Below are 18,023 nucleotides of genomic sequence, written 5' to 3' on the forward strand. Positions count from 1 at the left end.
AGTAACTTGGTGGGATCTACGGGTAAAATGGTCAACAAGGCAAGCATCGTTCTTGTGCAAGTTTTCCTCTGTCTACTAAAGTATCGGTGTTCTAAACTCTTACTTATCTCAAGACAATGTGATCAGACTCCATGGCTTCATTTTTAATTTTTGAAAATTTGTCTCATATATATTCTTTACTCTATTTCATTTCATTAGCATAAATTTTGGAACATACCAATTATAGAATAATCAGAAAGCATAGAAGAGCATTAGATAAGGTCAGAGTAAACTCTTCAAAATGTCAATCCTATTATGTTATTTTCCTAATCTTTGCCACCTTGTATATGCTTCTATTCTTTAATTTATTGTGGATGGTGGACATTGGCATATTTAGCATTTAACACTAGTGGTTTTGATTATTTGGAAGTAGCCCCAAATTTCCAAACTGTGACAGCCTGTGATGCTGCTCATGCTCAGGCAGGAATTCAAACCCTGGGCTGTTGTGTAGTACCTGGTGCTTAGCTTAGATAATGAGTAAGCAGCTGATTGCCTAATTCTCTCTACCAGTGATTTCACATCCATTAAAAGGAGGAACTTGTAAGCACTGGAGGAATCACAGACTTGGCAAGTTCCTTGAGCAAGTCACAGCTCTGGTCTCTATGTTGTGGTTTGTAACTTCTTGTTTCTCCCACTAGGTCATGAGCTCCTTGAGGCATTCCCAGCTCCTGGCTAAATGTCTGTCATATCGTGGCTAAAGAAATAAAATGGAAAAAAAAAAAGCCAAAACAATCTCCTTATCCTCTTTATGCAATAGTTCAAAAACTCTCTGTTAGCCCAAAATCCCTAGGGGGGAAATACTTTCTTTAAAAAAAAGGAGCCATTTAAGTAGGAAGTAGGAAGAGTTTGAATTCTGATTTTGCCATTTACTAGCTCTTTTTGCCAAATACTAACCCTTTCTGAGATTGTTTCATAATCTGAAAAATGGCACATACCTACCTCACTATAACAGTTATGTTTAGCACAGTGCCTAAAACACAGTAGATATTCAGTAAATATCTGTTTTGCTAAACCTTTTTATTAACTTGTTTTATTTTTTATTTTTTTAAATTTACATTCAAATTAGTTAGCATACAGTGCAACAATGATTTCAGGAGTAGATTCCTTAATGCCCCTTCCCCATTTAGCCCATCCCCCCTCCCCCAACCCCTCCCATAACCCTCAGTTTGTTCTCCATATTTATGAGTCTCTTCTGTTTTGTCCCCCTCCCTGTTTTTATATTATTTTTGTTTCCCTTCCCTTATGTTCATCTGTTTTGTCACTTAAAGTCTTCATATGAGTGAAGTCATATGATTTTTGTCTTTCTCTGACTAATTTCACTTAGCATAATACCCTCCAGTTCCATCCACATAGCTGCAAATGGCAAGATTTCATTCTTTTTGACTGCTGAGTAATACTCCATTATATATATACCACATTTTCTTTATCCGTTCATCCATCAATGGACATTTGGGCTCTTTCCATACTTTGGCTATTGTTGATAGTGCTGCTATAAACATGGGGGTGCATGTGTCCCTTCGAAACAGCACACCTGTATCCCGTGGATAAATGCCTAGTAGTGCAATTGCTGGGTTGTAGGGTAGTTCTATTTTTAGTTTTTTGCGGAACCTCCATACTGTTTTCCAGAGTGGCTGCACCAGCTTGCATTCCCATAAACCTTATTTTTTTAAGTAGGCTCCACACTCAACGTGGGGCCCAAACTCACAACTCTGAAATCATGAGTCACATGCTCTACCAAGTCAGCCAGGCGTCCCTGTTTTGCTAAATCTTGTTAAGGATTTTCCAGATGATTGAGAACTTAAATCTTTACCATCTCTCTTTTTGCCCTTGACACCTGTATAAAATGTGGATTACATAATTTGCTTCTTTCCCAAGTAAAGTACACTGATCTATTTTCACATTCAGACTGCAATTAGAGTAACATTTTTCTAATAAGACACCATATTCCTATTTAATACACTCTGAGGCTGCATTAATTACTTTTGTCAGCTGTGTTTTACTTTTGACTCAATTGAAACACAACTCCCCCTAAAATTAATATTAAATAAGATACCTCCCTAATCTGTTCTTATGCCTTTGATTTTTTAAACAGCTTTGAGTATAATTGACAATAAATGCATGTACTTAAGGTAAACAATTTGGTAAGTTTTTACAGATAGATGATATAGATATAGATATAGATATAGATATAGATATAGATATAGATATTTATACACACACACACACACACACACACACACACACACATACCTGAACCATCACCATACTCAACATAGTGAACATATTTATCACCCCCAAATTTCCTTGCACCTCCTTGTAATCCCTCCCTCCTGTGTGTATTCCTTATTCAAGCCCCAAGCAATCACCCACCTGTTGTCACTATAGATTATTTGTTTCATATAAACAGACTAACACAATATTACTTTTTCTTTTGTCTGTTTTCTTTCACTCACCATAATTATTTTGAGATTCATCCATGTTGTTATGAGTATCAATAGCTCATTACTGTTCACTGAGTTGTATTACATTGCATGGACATATAACAATTTCTTTATCCAGTCACCTGTATAAACATCCACCTGGATGGACATTTGGATTGTTTCTAGTTTTGGCTATTACAAATAAAGCTGCTATCAACATTTGTGCACAACTGTTTATATGGATATATATTTCTGTTCTCTTGGATGAATATCTAGGAATGGAATGGCTAGACTATATGATAGGTATATGTTTAACTTTTTTTTTTTAATGTTTATTTATTTTTGAGACAGAGAGAGACAGGGCATGAATGGGGGAGGGGCAGAGAGAGAGGGAGACACAGAATCGGAAGCAGGCTCCAGGCTCTGAGCCATCAGCCCAGAGCCTGACGCGGGGCTCGAACTCACGAACTGTGAGATCGTGACCTGAGCTGAAGTCGGACGCTCAACCGACTGAGCCACCCAGGCGCCCCTATGTTTAACTTTTTAAGAAACTACCAAAGTGTTTCCCAAAGTGGTTTTTCTATTTTATGTTCTCAGCAGTGTATTAGAGTTCCAATTCCTCCACATCCTCATCAATGCATGGTATAGTCAGTCCTTCAATTTTAACTATTCTAATAAATGTGTAGATATCTCATTATTTTATTTGCATTTTCTGATGACTAATGGTGCTAAGCATCTTTTCATGTGCTTACTTGCCATCCATATATCTTTTGTCCATTTAAAAAATGGATTATTTTCGGGGTGCCTGGGGGCTTAGTCGGCTAAGTGTCCACCTCTTGATTTCAGCTCAGTTCATGATCTCAGTTTGTGAATTTGAGCCCCGCGTCAGGCTCTGTGTTGACAGTGATGAGCATTTTGAGATTCTCTCTCTCCCTGTCTCTCTGCCCCTCCCCTGCTCACATGTGCGTGCTCCTTCTTTCTTTCTCTCTCTCTCTCTCAAACAAACAAACAAAAAACTTAAAAAATGGATGATTTTCAGGGTGCCTGGGTGGCCCAGTTGGGTAAGCATCCAACTCTTGATTTCCGCTCAGATCATGATCTCATAGTTTGTGAGTTCAAGCCCTATGTTGGGCTCTGCACTGACAGTGTGGAGCCTGCTTGGGATACTCTCTCTCCCCACCTCTCTCTCTGCCCCTCCCCTGCTTGCTCTCTATCTCTCTCTCTCAAAATAGGTAAGTATTAAAAAATGTATTATTTTCTTATTATTGAGTTTTTTTTTTAAGTTTATTTATTTGTTTTGAGAGATAGCAAGAGCATAACAGCTTTCTTGTAGATTTCATTGAATTTTCTGCAACGATCACCTGTGGTATATAAATAAGGACAGTTGTATGTCTTCCTTTCCAATCTGAAAGCTTTTTATTTATTTTTCTTGCCTGACTCCACTGGCTAGAATCTGCAGCACAATTGGATAGAAGTGGTAAGAGCAGACATACCTGTCTTGTTCTTATCTTAAGCTAGCTGTGGGTTTTTGGTAGATGTTCATTACCAGGCTGAGGAAACACCCTTCTTTTTCTAGTTTGTTAAGAATTTTTATCAGGAATAAATATTGAGTTCTGTCAATGTTTTTTTTCCTGTATCTACTGAGGTCTTACTTTTTAATTTGTTAACATGGTAAATATTGACTGATATTCAAATGTTAAACCAACCATGCATTCCTTGGTCATGCTATATTATCCTTAACATATTGTTGGATTCAATATACTAAAATTTCATTTAGAAATTTTGTATTTATTTCATGAGGGACATCGGTTTGAACTTTTATTTAATACCTTTGATCTTGGTATCAAGGTAATGCTAACTAGAATGAGTTGGGAAGTAGTCCCTTCTCTTCTATTATTTGAATGATTTTGTGTAGAGTTGGTATTATTTCTTGTTTAAAAGTTTGGTGGAATCTACCAATGGAGCTATCTGGACCCGGAGTGTTTTGTTTTGTTTTGTTTTTTGTTTTTTTAGGAAAGATATTAATCACATTAAAAAAAATTTCAATGTTTATTTTTGAGAGAGAGAGAGAGAGTGTGTGTGAGAGTCAGGTCGGTGGGGTGGAGTGGGCAGAAAGAGAGGGAGACAGAGAATCCAAAGTGGGGCCATGAGATCATGACCTGAGCTGAAGTCAGACACTCAACTGACTGAGTCATTCAGGTGCCCCTATTAACCACATTATAATGTATTTATGAGACATAGAGGTATTCAAGTTATCTATTTCTTTTCATGTAAGCTTTTGTAATTTGTCTTTCAAGGAATCTGTTTATTTCATCTAACTTATCAATTTTTTTTGGTGTAAAATGTCCCTAACATTCCCTTATTATTCTTTTAATATCATTGAAATGGAGGGTGATGTCACCTCTTTCAGTCCTAATATTAGTAATTTGTATCTTTTCTTTTTTTTTCCTGTTAGTGTGACTACAGGTTTATCAATTTTATTGATTTCCTCAAAGAATGAGTTTCTAGTTTTATTAATTTTTTTCTGTTTTTTTGTTGTTGTTGTTTATTTCACTGATTGCCACTTTGATCTTTATTACTTCACTTCTCCCTATTACTTTGGGGTTAATTTTCTTTTTCCTACTTTCTTAAGGTGGAAGCTGAGTTCACTGATTCAAGATCTCTCTTTTCTAATGTAGGTTTTGTGCTATAAATTTCCCTCAAAATAGTGCTTTAGTGTCATCCTCAACATTTTGGTATGTTGTTTTTCATTTTCATCCAATTCAAAATATTGCTAATTTCCTTTTGGGTTTCTCTTTTGATCCATCAATTACTTAGGAGTGTATAATTTACTTTCCAAATATTTGGAGATTTTCCAGAGATCTTTCAGTTACTGATTTGTAATATAATTACATTTTAGGTAAAGAATATATTTCATATTATTTGAATCTTTTCAAATGTATCAAGACTTGTTTTATGAGCTTTTGTACAGCAAAGGAAACCATCAGTGAAACAAAATGAAAATGTACTGAATAGGAGAAGGTATTTGCAAATATATCTGATAAGGATTTAATATCCAAAATATATAAAGTACTTATACTACACACCCCCAAAAAACAACACAACTTAAAAATGGACAGAGGACCCAAGTAGACATTTTCCCAAAGAAAACATACAGATGGCCAACACATGAAATGATGTTCAACATCACTAATTATCAGGGAAAAGCAAATCAAAATCACAACTACACCTGTCAGCATGGTTAAAATAAAAAGGACAAGAAGTAACAAGTGTCGGTGAGGATGTGGAAAAAAAGGAATCCTTGTACCCTGTTGGTAGGAATGTAAATTGGTGCAGCCACTGTGGAAAACAGTATGGAGGTTCCTCAAAAAATTAAAATTATATGAGCACCTGGGTGGCTCAGTCAGTTAAGCATCTATCTGACTCTTGATTTCAGCTCAGGTCATGATCTCATGGTTCATGAGATCAAGCCCTGTGTTGGGATACACATTGACAGCATGGAGCCTGCTTAGGATTCTCTCTCTCCCTTTCTCTGTGCCCCTCCCATGCTTGCATACACACTCTCTCTCTCAAAATAAATAAATAAACTTAAAAAAATTAAATTAGAAATACCATAAGTAATTCTACAACTAGGTATTCTATAATAATACCATAAGTAATTCTACAACTAGGTATTTTCCCAAAGAAAATGAAAATATTAATTTGAAAAAATATATGCACCCTATGTGTATTACAGCATTATTTATAATAGCCAAGACATGGAAGCAACCTAAGTGTTCATCAATAGATGAATAGCTAAGGAAGATATGGTGTGTGTGTGTGTGTGTGTGTGTGTGTGTGCGTGCATGCACATACACAATGGAATATTATGCAGTCCTAAAAAACAATGAGATCATGCCATTTGAGAGAACATGGATGGACCTAGAGGGTATTATGCTAAGTGAAATAAGTCCAACTGATAAAGGCAAATACTATATTTCACTCATAAGTGGAATCTAAAAAACAACAACAAAAACAAATGAATAAATAAAGCAGAATCAGACTTATAAATACAGAAAACAAACTGACAGTTGCCAGAAGAGGGGGGATGAAGGGCTGGGCAAAATGGGTGAAAGGGAGGGGGAGTTACAGGCTTCCAGTTATAGAATGAATGAATTGCAGAAATAAAAGGCACAGCTTAAGGAATATAGTCAATAATATTGTAATAGCAATGTATCAGGACAGATGGTAGCCACACTTGTGGTGAACACAGCATAATGTATAAACCTGTTGGATCACTATATTGTATATCTGAAACTAATGTAACATTGCATGTTAACTATACTAAAAAAAAAAAAAGACTTATTCTATGGCCCATGAGCATGATATCATGATTATTTTTATTCCTCTCTATGTAACATTTCTGTTTTCTTTGGCTTGGTAAGTGTTCTATGTGAACTTGAGGAGAATGTGTATCTTGCTGTTGTTTGGTGGAATGTTCTATAAATAACAATTAGGTCAAGTTGGTTGATACTGTTCAAATATTTCATATCCTTTCTGTTTACCTGTTGTACCAATTACTGAGAGAAAGGTATTCAAATACCTGGCTATATTGTGGATTTGTGTATTTCTTAAAACAATTCTATTAGTTTTTTCTTCCTATATTTTGAAGCTCTCCCATTAGGTGCATAGATGTTTAAGATTGCTCTGCTCTCTTGATTACTTGACCCCTTTAATATTATGAAATTACTTCCTTGATCTCTGGTAACATTCTTTTCTCTGAAATCTATTTTTGCTGATGTTAATATAGCCACTTTCTTTTGAATGCTGTTAGCATGGTACATTTTTTAATACTTTTACCTTTAACTTATTTGTGCTTATATTTTAATTGAACTTCATGGTAGCAGCATAGAGTTAGATCTTACTTCCCCCACAACCCCCAATCTCATAATATTTGCCTTTGAATTGGGGTGTTTAGATCATTTACATTTAATGTGATTCTTGATGTAATTAGGTCTGGGTCTTTCATCTTTCTATTTGTTGTTTTTTGAGGTTTATTTATTCATTTTGAGGGGGTAGGGTCAGAGAGAGAGGGAGAGAAAATCCCAAGCAGGCTCCGTGCTGTCAGCCCAAAGCCTGGTGCAGGGCTCAACCTTAGGAACCATGAGCTCATGACCTGAGCCAAAACAACAGTCAGATGCTTAACCAACTGAGTCACCCAGGTGTCCCTTTCTATTTGTTTTCCACCTGTCCTATCTATTCTTTGTCCCCCTTTTCCTCTTTTCAGCCTTTTTTGGATTATTTTTTATTATTCTATTTCATCTCCTTTGTTGCTTATTAACTATAACTCTTGGGGTTCTTTAGTGGTTGCTTCAGGATTTATAGAATATGTCTTATCATAGTCTAATCTTAAGTGATACTACACAACTTCACATATAGTACTAGAACTTTACAATAGTATACTTCCATATCTCTTTTCCTGGCTTTCATGTAGTTTACTTTTACATATTTTACAAATCTCACAATGTATTACTATATTTGTATAAGTCACCTATCACTTAAATAGATTTAAATAATAAAAAAAATTATATACATTTACCCATGTAGTTATCACTTCTAGTGGTTTTCTTTCCTTCTTTTTTAAAGACTCAGATTCTCTTCTGTCTGGTATCATTGTCCATCCATCTAAATACTTCCTTTTCTTGTAGTGTGAAACTGCTGGTAGTAAATTCTTTCATATTTGGTATGTCTGAAAATATCTTTATTTCACCTTCAGTTTTTTTTTTTTTTTTTAATTTTTGGGACAGAGAGAGACAGAGCATGAACGGGGGAGGGGCAGAGAGAGAGGGAGACACAGAATCGGAAACAGGCTCCAGGCTCCGAGCCATCAGCCCAGAGCCTGACGCGGGGCTCGAACTCACGGACTGCGAGATCGTGACCTGGCTGAAGTCGGACGCTCAACCGACTGCGCCACCCAGGCGCCCCTCACCTTCAGTTTTGAAAGATATTTTTGCTGAGTACAGAATTCTAGATGTTGCTCCCCTATCTCCTTATGTATATTGTTCCTATTAGAAATATGAAATCATGCTTACTTGTGTTCCTGTGTGTGTGTCTTTTTCTCTTGCTGTGTTTAAGATATTCTCTTTTTGTTGGTCTAGGCAACTTTATTATGATGTGCTTTGGTGTAGTTTTCTACATGTTTATTCTGCTTGTGGTTCATTGAACTTCTTTGATCTGTGAATTTATAATTTTCATCAAGTTTGGGAGGCTTTTGGCCATTATTTCTTCAAATATAAAGAATAGTCACCTCTTCAGGCACTCCACTAGCCAATATATTAGATTGCCTGAAGTTGTCCCACAGTTCACTGATGCTCTTTTTGTTTTCTTTTTATTTCTTTCCCATGTTTCATTGTAGACAGTTTCTATTATTATGCCTGCAGGCTACTAATCTTTTCTTCTGCAATGACTAATCCATTGTTAATCCTTATCAGTGTATTTTTCATTTCAAACACTGTACTTTTCATCTTTAGAAGTTTGATTTGGCTTTTTTTTATGGATTCTATTTTTATTACTTATTATTATTATTTTTAAAATATTTTTATTTATTTTTTAGAGAGAGTGTATGTGAAGTGGGGAGGGACAGAGAGAGAGGGAGACATAGAATCCAAAGCAGGCTCCAGGCTCTGAGCTGTCAGCACAGAGCCCGATGCAGGGCTCAAGCTCACGAACTGTGAGATCATAACCTGAGACAAAGACGCTTAACCGACTGAGCCACCCAGGTGCCCCTATTACTTATTATTTTTTATTTTTAAGTAATCTCTGCACCCAACATGGGGCTCAAACTCATAACCTCAAGATCAAGAGTCACATGTTGTACTGACTGAGTCAGCCAGGCAGACTGGCTGTAAGTCAGATATCTTACATATCTACTTAACTTTTTGAACATACGATATATACTTATAATAACTGTCTTGATGTCCTTCTCTGCTAATACCAACATCTATGCCAGTTATTGGTTGGTTTGGTTGATTAGTCTTCTCAGTATTAATTGTGTTTTCTTCCCTCGTTGTGTGCCTGGTAATCTCTGCTTGGATGTCAGGTATTATTAATATTCTCTTGTTGGATGCTGGGTTATTTTTTTGAATTCCTATAAATATTCTTGAACTTGGTCCTGGAATGCAGTTAAGTTACTTGAAACTCCTTTGATCCTTTGAGGTTTTGTTTTTTGGCGTTTTTAGGCAGGTCTGGAGCAGTCAGTATTCAGTCTACAACCAAGTATTCTCCCTCATGGGAATAAGACCTTTCTAAGTACTCTAGTCAATGCCTGATGAACTATGAGGTTTTCCTGTCTAGCTGGTGGAAATAGTCCCTGTTCCTGGCCCTGTGTAAATGCTGAGCAATGTTTCCTCTCATTATTTTGGAAGGTCCTTTTTACCAGCCTGGCATGGTATGCATCAATCAGTGCTGTGCTAAACATTTGAGGGAACCCTCTGCACATCCTCTCTCTCTGTTCATCTCTCTTTTCTGGTACATGGTGCTATGAACTCTGGCTATTTTGGTCTCCCTGTGCTCTCTCAGTTCCTTCTACTTAACTTAGGGATCTACTAGGCCCCCCAAGAGTTCCCCCTCCCTGAATCATGGTCTGGAAACTCAAAGCACTAAGCTGAGGTGATGGTAAGACTCACAATATTTGTTTCTTGTCTCTCAGATACCAGTTTTTTGTTGCCTGATATAAAGTGTCTTCAAACTAATTTTTCATGTATTTTTGTCTGGGTTTTTTTTTTTTTCAGTTATTTCAGGTGGGAGGCCAAATTCAGTCCCTATTTATTCATTTTGGCCAGAAGCAAATATTAAGTTGATCTGCTATTGATTTTTCAACCTTAGTTCTTCCCCTCTTCTTCTGCTCCTCCTGTCTCTTACTCTTAAAATCTAAGACACAGGAAAATTTTACAGAATTCTAAGTAGAAATCAATAACATCTTTACATTCCCAGATCCTAGTCCTTAGTAACTGATTAATAAAATTGTCAGTAGTGAGTAAAGAACGTTCAAATTCTGGTTTTGTTGCCTTCTAGCTGTATCTTGGACTTGTCTATGCTTAAATACCGGTCCTTTTCTCTACACATGCATAGAAAGCTGAAGAAAGATCAGGAAAAGCAGATATTTTCTACTGAGCTGTACATTTGGCTTAATCCTGAGAATTTAAAATTTTTAACTATTAAAAATATAAAATAAAAAATTGAAAAATAGAAACAAACATGCTAAAAATTTCACTTCTCCCACAAACCAGTGTTCTTTTCTGTCAGTATATACTCTTCTACATTTTATTTGCATTATATTTTGTACATGATATAACAAAAAAACACTTTAATATTACTTTAGTTAACAGAATTACATTCTATGTGGCTGCATAGTGCCATAATTATATTTTTAAACATCTTTGTCATGTGAGCATGCTACGATGTACTCAGTTGTTTCTATTTGAAGGTAACCTCTTTTTAGTTAGTATAAAAAATAACTTCAGTGACTATCTTGACCTCCATTTTAGGTTATTTTCTCAGCTAATCCCCTAAAGTGAGATTACTAAAGGATATAAATATTTTTAATATTCTTGTTACATATTGCCAAACTGCTCTCTTGAAAGACTATACCACTGTTCACCTCTACCAGCCTAGCTAAGAGTGTCAACCTAGATATCACTTAAAAGGAAATGTCGTGGCTAACATAATTAGTAAAAATGACTTTTCATTGTTATTACTTAGTTTCTTCATTTCTACAAAGTGGGCCATATTCCTTATACTTGCTATATAGTGGCATTTTCTTTATTAGAAAAGGAATTCTTTTGTAAATGGCTTTTTGCCCAACACGATGTTTGTAAGATTCTTCTATTGTGCTGCACGTAGGTATATTTTGTTCATTCTCATTGCCAAGTGATATTTCATTATATAAATGTGTTACAACTTATTTAACCATTCTATTGCTGACGAACATTGAGTTGTGTCCATTTTGAGCCAGTTGTGAAGAACACTGTTATGAACAGTCTTGTATATATCTCTTGGTGCACAAGTGTAAGAGTTTCTTTATGGAGTAGAAGAGCTGGAAGACAGGATATGCACATTTTCTACTTGGCTATGTGTTGCAAATTACTTGCAAAGTGGTGGCACCAATTAACACTCCTACCACCAGCAGTGTTCTTGTTGCTTGAAATCTTGGCCAGCATTTACTGCTGTCATACTTCAACTTATTGCCAATTTGGTCTGTGTATAATGGTATCTCATTTTTAAAGTAACTTCCCTAATTACCAAAGTGGTTAATTATCTTTTCATGTATTTGTTGGCCCCTTGTATTTCCACTTTTGTGAAGACTTTGCTCATTTTTTCTGTTATTGTATCTTTTTCTTATTCATTCATAGGCATTCTTTACATACTCTTCATACTCGTCAGTTTTATGTTTTACATGGGTTCTCCTAGTTCATGGCTTGATTTTTCACTCTCTTCATGGTGTCTTTTAATAATTATAAGTTGCAATTTTAGGGGCACCTGGGTGGCTCAGTTGGTTAAGCATCCGACTTCAGGTCATGATCTCATGTTTGAGCCCCGCGTCAGACTCTGCACTGACAGCACAGAGCCCATTTGGGATTCTGTCCTTCTCTCTCTGTCCATCCCCTGCTCATTCTCTCTCTCCCTCAAAATAAATAAATAAACATTTTTTTCAAAAGTTGTAATTTTAATGTAATGAAACAATAGTCTTTTCCTCTATGTGCCGTACTTTTTGTCTCTGTTTTTAAGATATCTATAATGCCTAAGATATTCTACAATATCTTATAAAAGCTTGACAGTTTTGGGGCGCCTGGGTGGCGCAGTCGGTTAAGCGTCCGACTTCAGCCAGGTCACGATCTCGCGGTCCGTGAGTTCGAGCCCCGCGTCAGGCTCTGGGCTGATGGCTCGAGCCTGGAGCCTGTTTCCGATTCTGTGTCTCCCTCTCTCTCTGCCCCTCCCCCGTTCATGCTCTGTCTCTCTCTGTCCCAAAAATAAATAAAAAACGTTGAAAAAAAAATTAAAAAAAAAAAAAAAAGCTTGACAGTTTTGCCTTTCACATTTAGATTTTCTAACTACCTGGAATTGATTTTGTGTATCGTGGGAAATAGGGGTCCAGTTTTATTTTTCTTTCCACATAGGATATCCAGTTTCCGCACACCATTTATTGAAAGAAAAGGTCCCACTGATCTTCAGGTCACCTCTGTTAAGTATGAAATATGTCATGTGAATGTGCTTTTTATACTTTCTACTCTGTTCTGTGGCTCTGTGTCTATTCCCGTTACAGGTCCACTCTGCCTTTATTAGGAAAGGTTCATGAGCTTCATACAGTATAGGGCAAGTCCTTTCATTTGTTATTTAAAAAAATTTTTTTTAATGTTTATTTTTGAGAGAGAAAGAGACAGAGCAGGAGTGGGGGAGGGACAAAGAAAGACGGAGACACAGAATCCAAAGCAGGCTCCAGGCTCCAAGCTGTCAGCACAGAGCCCAACGTGGGGCTCAAACCCATGAACTGTGAAATCATGACCTGAGCCGAAGTTGGACACTTAACCAACTGAGCCACCCATATTATTTTTAGTTCTTATAATATGCAAGAGTAAGACAGTACGGGGCTTATGTTACTTTGGGCCTACCATGGTTCACAAAGAAGAAAAGCCCATTTCATGTATAATACCTCTGTCTCCAATAACAGGGCCAACTTCCCCATTAGACAAGAAGCCACCACTCTTTGGGTCCATAATACTTTTAGGGGCTCATGAAAATGTTTTAATTTATTTTAAAATCAGAAGAAAACAATGAGCTTTTGGCTGAAGGAAGTATTTTAGTATATAATACTAAATATTCCTTTTTATATTAACACAGTCATAAAACATATTTAAAATTTTTTTTTTTTTTACTGTTTATTTATTTTTGAGAGAGAGAGACACAGAATGCAAGTGAGGGAGGGGCACAGAGGGAGACACAGAATCCTAAGCAGGCTCCAGGCTCTGAGCTGTCAGCACAGAGTCCAATGTGGGGCTCGAACACGTGAACCGTGAGATCCTGACCTGAGCTGAAGTCGGACACTTAACCAACTAAACCACCTAGGTGCCCCAAAACGTATTTTTAAATACTGTTCTAGGGAGAAAGGGCCCACATAAGCAAATGTGCCCAAGGCCCATAAAGTGGCCCTGCCTGAGGGGCACCTGGGTTGCTCAGTTGGTTAAGCCCCAACCTCGGTTCAGGTCATGATCTCGCAGTCTGTGGGTTTGAGCCTCACGTCAGGCTCTGTGCTGACAGCTCAGAGCCTGGAGCCTGCTTTGGATTCTGTGTCACCCTCTCTCTCTGACCCTCCCCTGCTCACACTCTGTCTCTCAAAAATAAATAAATATTAAAAGAAAAATTTTTTAAATGGCCCTGTCTGATAGTGTTCTTAAAAATTATCCTATTAATCATAAGGGCAGAAATTAGGTGGCTCATCCATACACTACCCTATAGGCTAGGGCATAAAAACATGTTTCCTCTTGATCATAGATAAGTATATCATCTTCATTTGGGAAAGTTGTACACACCAGTAAATTAATAATCCCCCAAAGGCTAACTTTAAATTTGAATAAAAAATAGAATTCAGATAATATTTCTATCCAGGGATAAACAAATGAACATAGAGCTTCTAACATATAAGATGGTTAACAATTATAATTGGGAAGAATGTCATACAAATAGAAGTATGGTAGCAAGACTGAGTTAATCCTTAGTTGCAAAATAGGTGATGTTATTTTTGGTTTTTCAAACAAAGAAACCAAGGCACAGAACAACTGAATGGCTTATCCCAAGCATCAACAAATATACTCAGATGAAGTATTTGAATACCAGGACTTTGACTCCAGGTCTTGTGCTATTTACTACCTGGTCTGAAACAGTGCTCATTCCATAGTAGATATTCAATAAATTAGACTGTATTGCATTGAATAAGAAATAGTGCCACTCCAGAGGATTTCATCTTTCTCTCAGAGCAACTATTTAATCTTTTCCCCCACAACTTTATCAATGTACATTTTATATATCATAAAATTTACCCATTTCAAATGTGTAATTCAATTATTTTTAGCAACTTACCACATGGTGCAATCATCATCATAAATCAGTTTTAGAACATTTTCATTCCCCCAATAAGAACTTGAATGCTTGTTTTTAATTAATTTCTATTCCTATCCCTTGTCCCAGGCAACCACTAATCTATATCCTGTCACCATAAATTTGCCTTTTCTGGACATTTCACATAAACAAAATCATACAGTATATGGTCTCTCTTGTCTGGTTTCTTTTACTTAGCACAGTGTTTTTGAGGTTCATCCATGATTCAGCATGTGTCAGCAGTTTGTTCTATATTATTGCTGAATGGTATTCCCTTGTATGGATACACTACATTTTTGTCCATCTGTTCACAAGCTGATTGACATTTGAGTTGCTTCCAGTTTTCACCTATAATGAATAATGCTGCTATGAACATTTGCATGAAATTTTTTGTGAGGATATGTCTTCATGTCTCTTGGGTAGATACTCAGAAGTGGAATTCCTGAGTTATGTAATAGTTTATCTTTAACTTTTTTTTGTTTACATATTTATTTACTTTTTTTTTTTTTTACTTTTTTACTTTTTATTTACTTTTTGAGAGACAGAGACAGAGTGCAAGCAGAGGAGGAGCAGAGAGAGAGGGAGACACAGAATCCAAAGCAGGCTTCAGGCTCTCAGCTTGTGAGCACAGAGCCCAGTGTGAGGCTTGAACCCACAAATGCGAGATCATGACCTGAGCTGAAGTCAGATGCTCAACTGACTGCCACCCAGGCACCCCTACATTTAACTTTTGAGAATCTGTCAAATTGTATTCTAAAGTGGCTGCCGCATTTTACATTACTACCAGCAATGTATGGAGGGTTCCAATTTCTCCATATCCACAGACTCTTACTGTCATCTTTTTTGACTATGGTCATTCTAGTACGTGTGAAGTAGTATCTCATTGTGGTTTTGATTTGCATTTCCTTAGTGACGTTGAGCATCTGTTCATGTGCTTATTAGCCATTTGTATATAGTCCATGAAAAGTGTCTATTCCAAATCCTTTGCTCATGTTTTGGCTTATTGTCCTCTTAATACTGAATTATAAGAGTTCTTTGTAAATTCTGGATACAAATTCTTTATCAAATATGTGTTTCACACATTCCCCCCCATTCTGCCACTTGTCTTTTCATTTTCTTAATGTTGCCTTTTTAACTGTAAAAGTCATGAATTTTGATGAAGTCCATTTCATCCATTTTCCAGAAATAAATCCTTATATTTATGGTCAATTGATTTTTGACAAATGCAATTCACTGACAAGAAGGTAGTTTGTTCAAAGATGGTAGTTTGTTCAAAGATAGGAACAATTGGATATCTACATGCAAAAAGATGAACTTAGATGCTCACTTCACGCTGTGCACAGAAATTAACTCAAAATGGCTCATAGACTTCAATGCAAGAGATAAAACAACAAAACTTTCAGAAGAAAACATGGAAGATAAACTCAAGATCTTCAGGTAGGCAAGGGTTTTTTTTTTTTTATTGATTCTTGAATTCTTGTCTTGATTAAACACAAAATATATACGTGTGTATGTATTTATATGTGGTATGTGGGTATAGTATAGGTAGGTAACTACACAGCCATCTTCAGCCACAATGAGAAACTGTTTTACTGGGATTGTTGACTAAAGTTCGAATTATCAATGACATAAATATGTTGAAAATAATATGCAAAGGAAAAGTGGCAAGCCAGCCAGAACATAAAATCCGGAGCTTGGCAGGTGGAATTCAAGACAAAACTGTGTAAATGGCACATTAATCCTTTCTTCAAATACTATGCAACGTGCTTACTGACATTTCAGGCTAAGAAATGTTGATTACAGGCAGTCATTGACTGCAGATTAAGAAGCCAATCTTCTAGAGGCACCCAGGTGGCTCAGTTGGTTAAGTGTCTGACTTTGGCTCAGGTCATGATCTCACGGTTTGTGGGTTCAAGCCCTGCATCAGGCTCTGTGCTGATGGCTCGGAGCCTGGAACCTGCTTCATATTCTGTGTTTTCCTTTCTCTCTCTGCCCCTCCCTTGCTTGTCCTCTCTCTCTCTCTCTCTCTCTCTCTCTCTCTCCCTCTCTCAAAAAATAAACATTAAAAACATTTTTAAAAATAAGCCAGTCTTCTATAGAAAGATGAATCTCTATTAGCTAAGGAGATGCTACATACTCTAATGATTGCAATGATTTCATAATACTAACATGAAAGTCTTAAAGCCTATTGCTTTCAACATGTGTAGGAAGAAAGAAATTATTGTTGAAAAGCCATAAACCTAATTTGTCAAGAAGAAAATTTTAGATACAAAGTCTCACTTTTAAAGCTACTTTCTTCTATTAAATTCTATGGATCTCACCTAAAATTGTTAACAGCTAATTTCATGGTCAAATCGCCACAAGGGATACTCAAGGATATGGGCATGAATCTTGGCCACTTGTATTCACTGTGAGGCAGTCAGTGCCTTGTCTGTGTCTCTTCATGGCAATTGATGGAGCTTTGCTAAAGCCTAAAACTTGATTTCCTCTATTTCAGAGCAGTATTTGTTTTCAAAATATATTTCCTAATATAATTAAAACTGCATTACTGCTTATTAACATGTTAATATATTTTCATTGTTTTCAGGTACAACTGGTTATTTATATATCTACCTGTCCCTTTTAAGAAAGGTAACATGTTTTATTGTGCTTTTATCCCCTACATGAGTGGTTTTAAATCATCAGAGCCATTGGTCAAGTGTTGGAACCCTGCCTTCCAGTATGTGACAAGAGTTTTAGAACACAGTAAATATTTCATAAGTTTTTACTGTAATAAAGTAACTATTCATTTTTAATAGTGTAGTTTTAAAATTACATTTCAGTAGTCCCAAGGTCTAATGGAAGAAAATATACCATGGAATCAAAAAAGTTACTAAAATAATATTCTAGGAAAGACATATAGGTGTATCATTATTGTAATGAAGGCTAACTAATGTTTCAATGCCTAGAGCCAAGTGCCAACTTTTTTCTTTCTTGAATACCTAGTAACACAATGTTCTCTCATTTATTCTAAAGAGATATGCTCTCTTCTCTTAGGTTAGAGCCTCTATCTAAATCTCTTGGACACTTTAAAAATCAGACCTTTTAAATCCAGGATGAGAGAGACTTAGCTGAGTATAGAAACATAGCTAGAAGAGCCCCAAATAAGGTTAGCCTTGTTACCATTGCTATTGTTGCAAATGCCTTCTAATAACTACTTACCTCTTGAAAGTAAGTAGAAAAAATGTATCAGCTCATCAAAATTTCACATGAACTTGAAAGAGGAATGCTAAGTAGTGAAATAAATGAAGACAGCCTTCTTTTCAACTTTTGGGTAACGGGATGCTGGCAAAGCACATTATACTATGACATTTGCATATCAGATGAGTAAAATGATGCTTTACAAAAAACAAGTGAACTGGAAAACAATTCACAAATTCTTTTAAAATACTTTCC

General features: G+C 36.3%; 1 protein-coding gene across 8 annotated transcripts in view; it reads right to left on the reverse strand.

The window, feature by feature from the left end:
* GREB1L (GREB1 like retinoic acid receptor coactivator) overlaps positions 1-18,023 on the reverse strand; it is a 280,943-nt gene that overhangs the window by 104,756 nt on the left and 158,164 nt on the right. The gene's annotated exons all lie outside the window — the stretch shown is intronic.

This window comes from Neofelis nebulosa, chromosome 11, assembly GCF_028018385.1.
Source record: "Neofelis nebulosa isolate mNeoNeb1 chromosome 11, mNeoNeb1.pri, whole genome shotgun sequence".
Taxonomy (NCBI): Eukaryota; Metazoa; Chordata; class Mammalia; order Carnivora; family Felidae; genus Neofelis; species Neofelis nebulosa.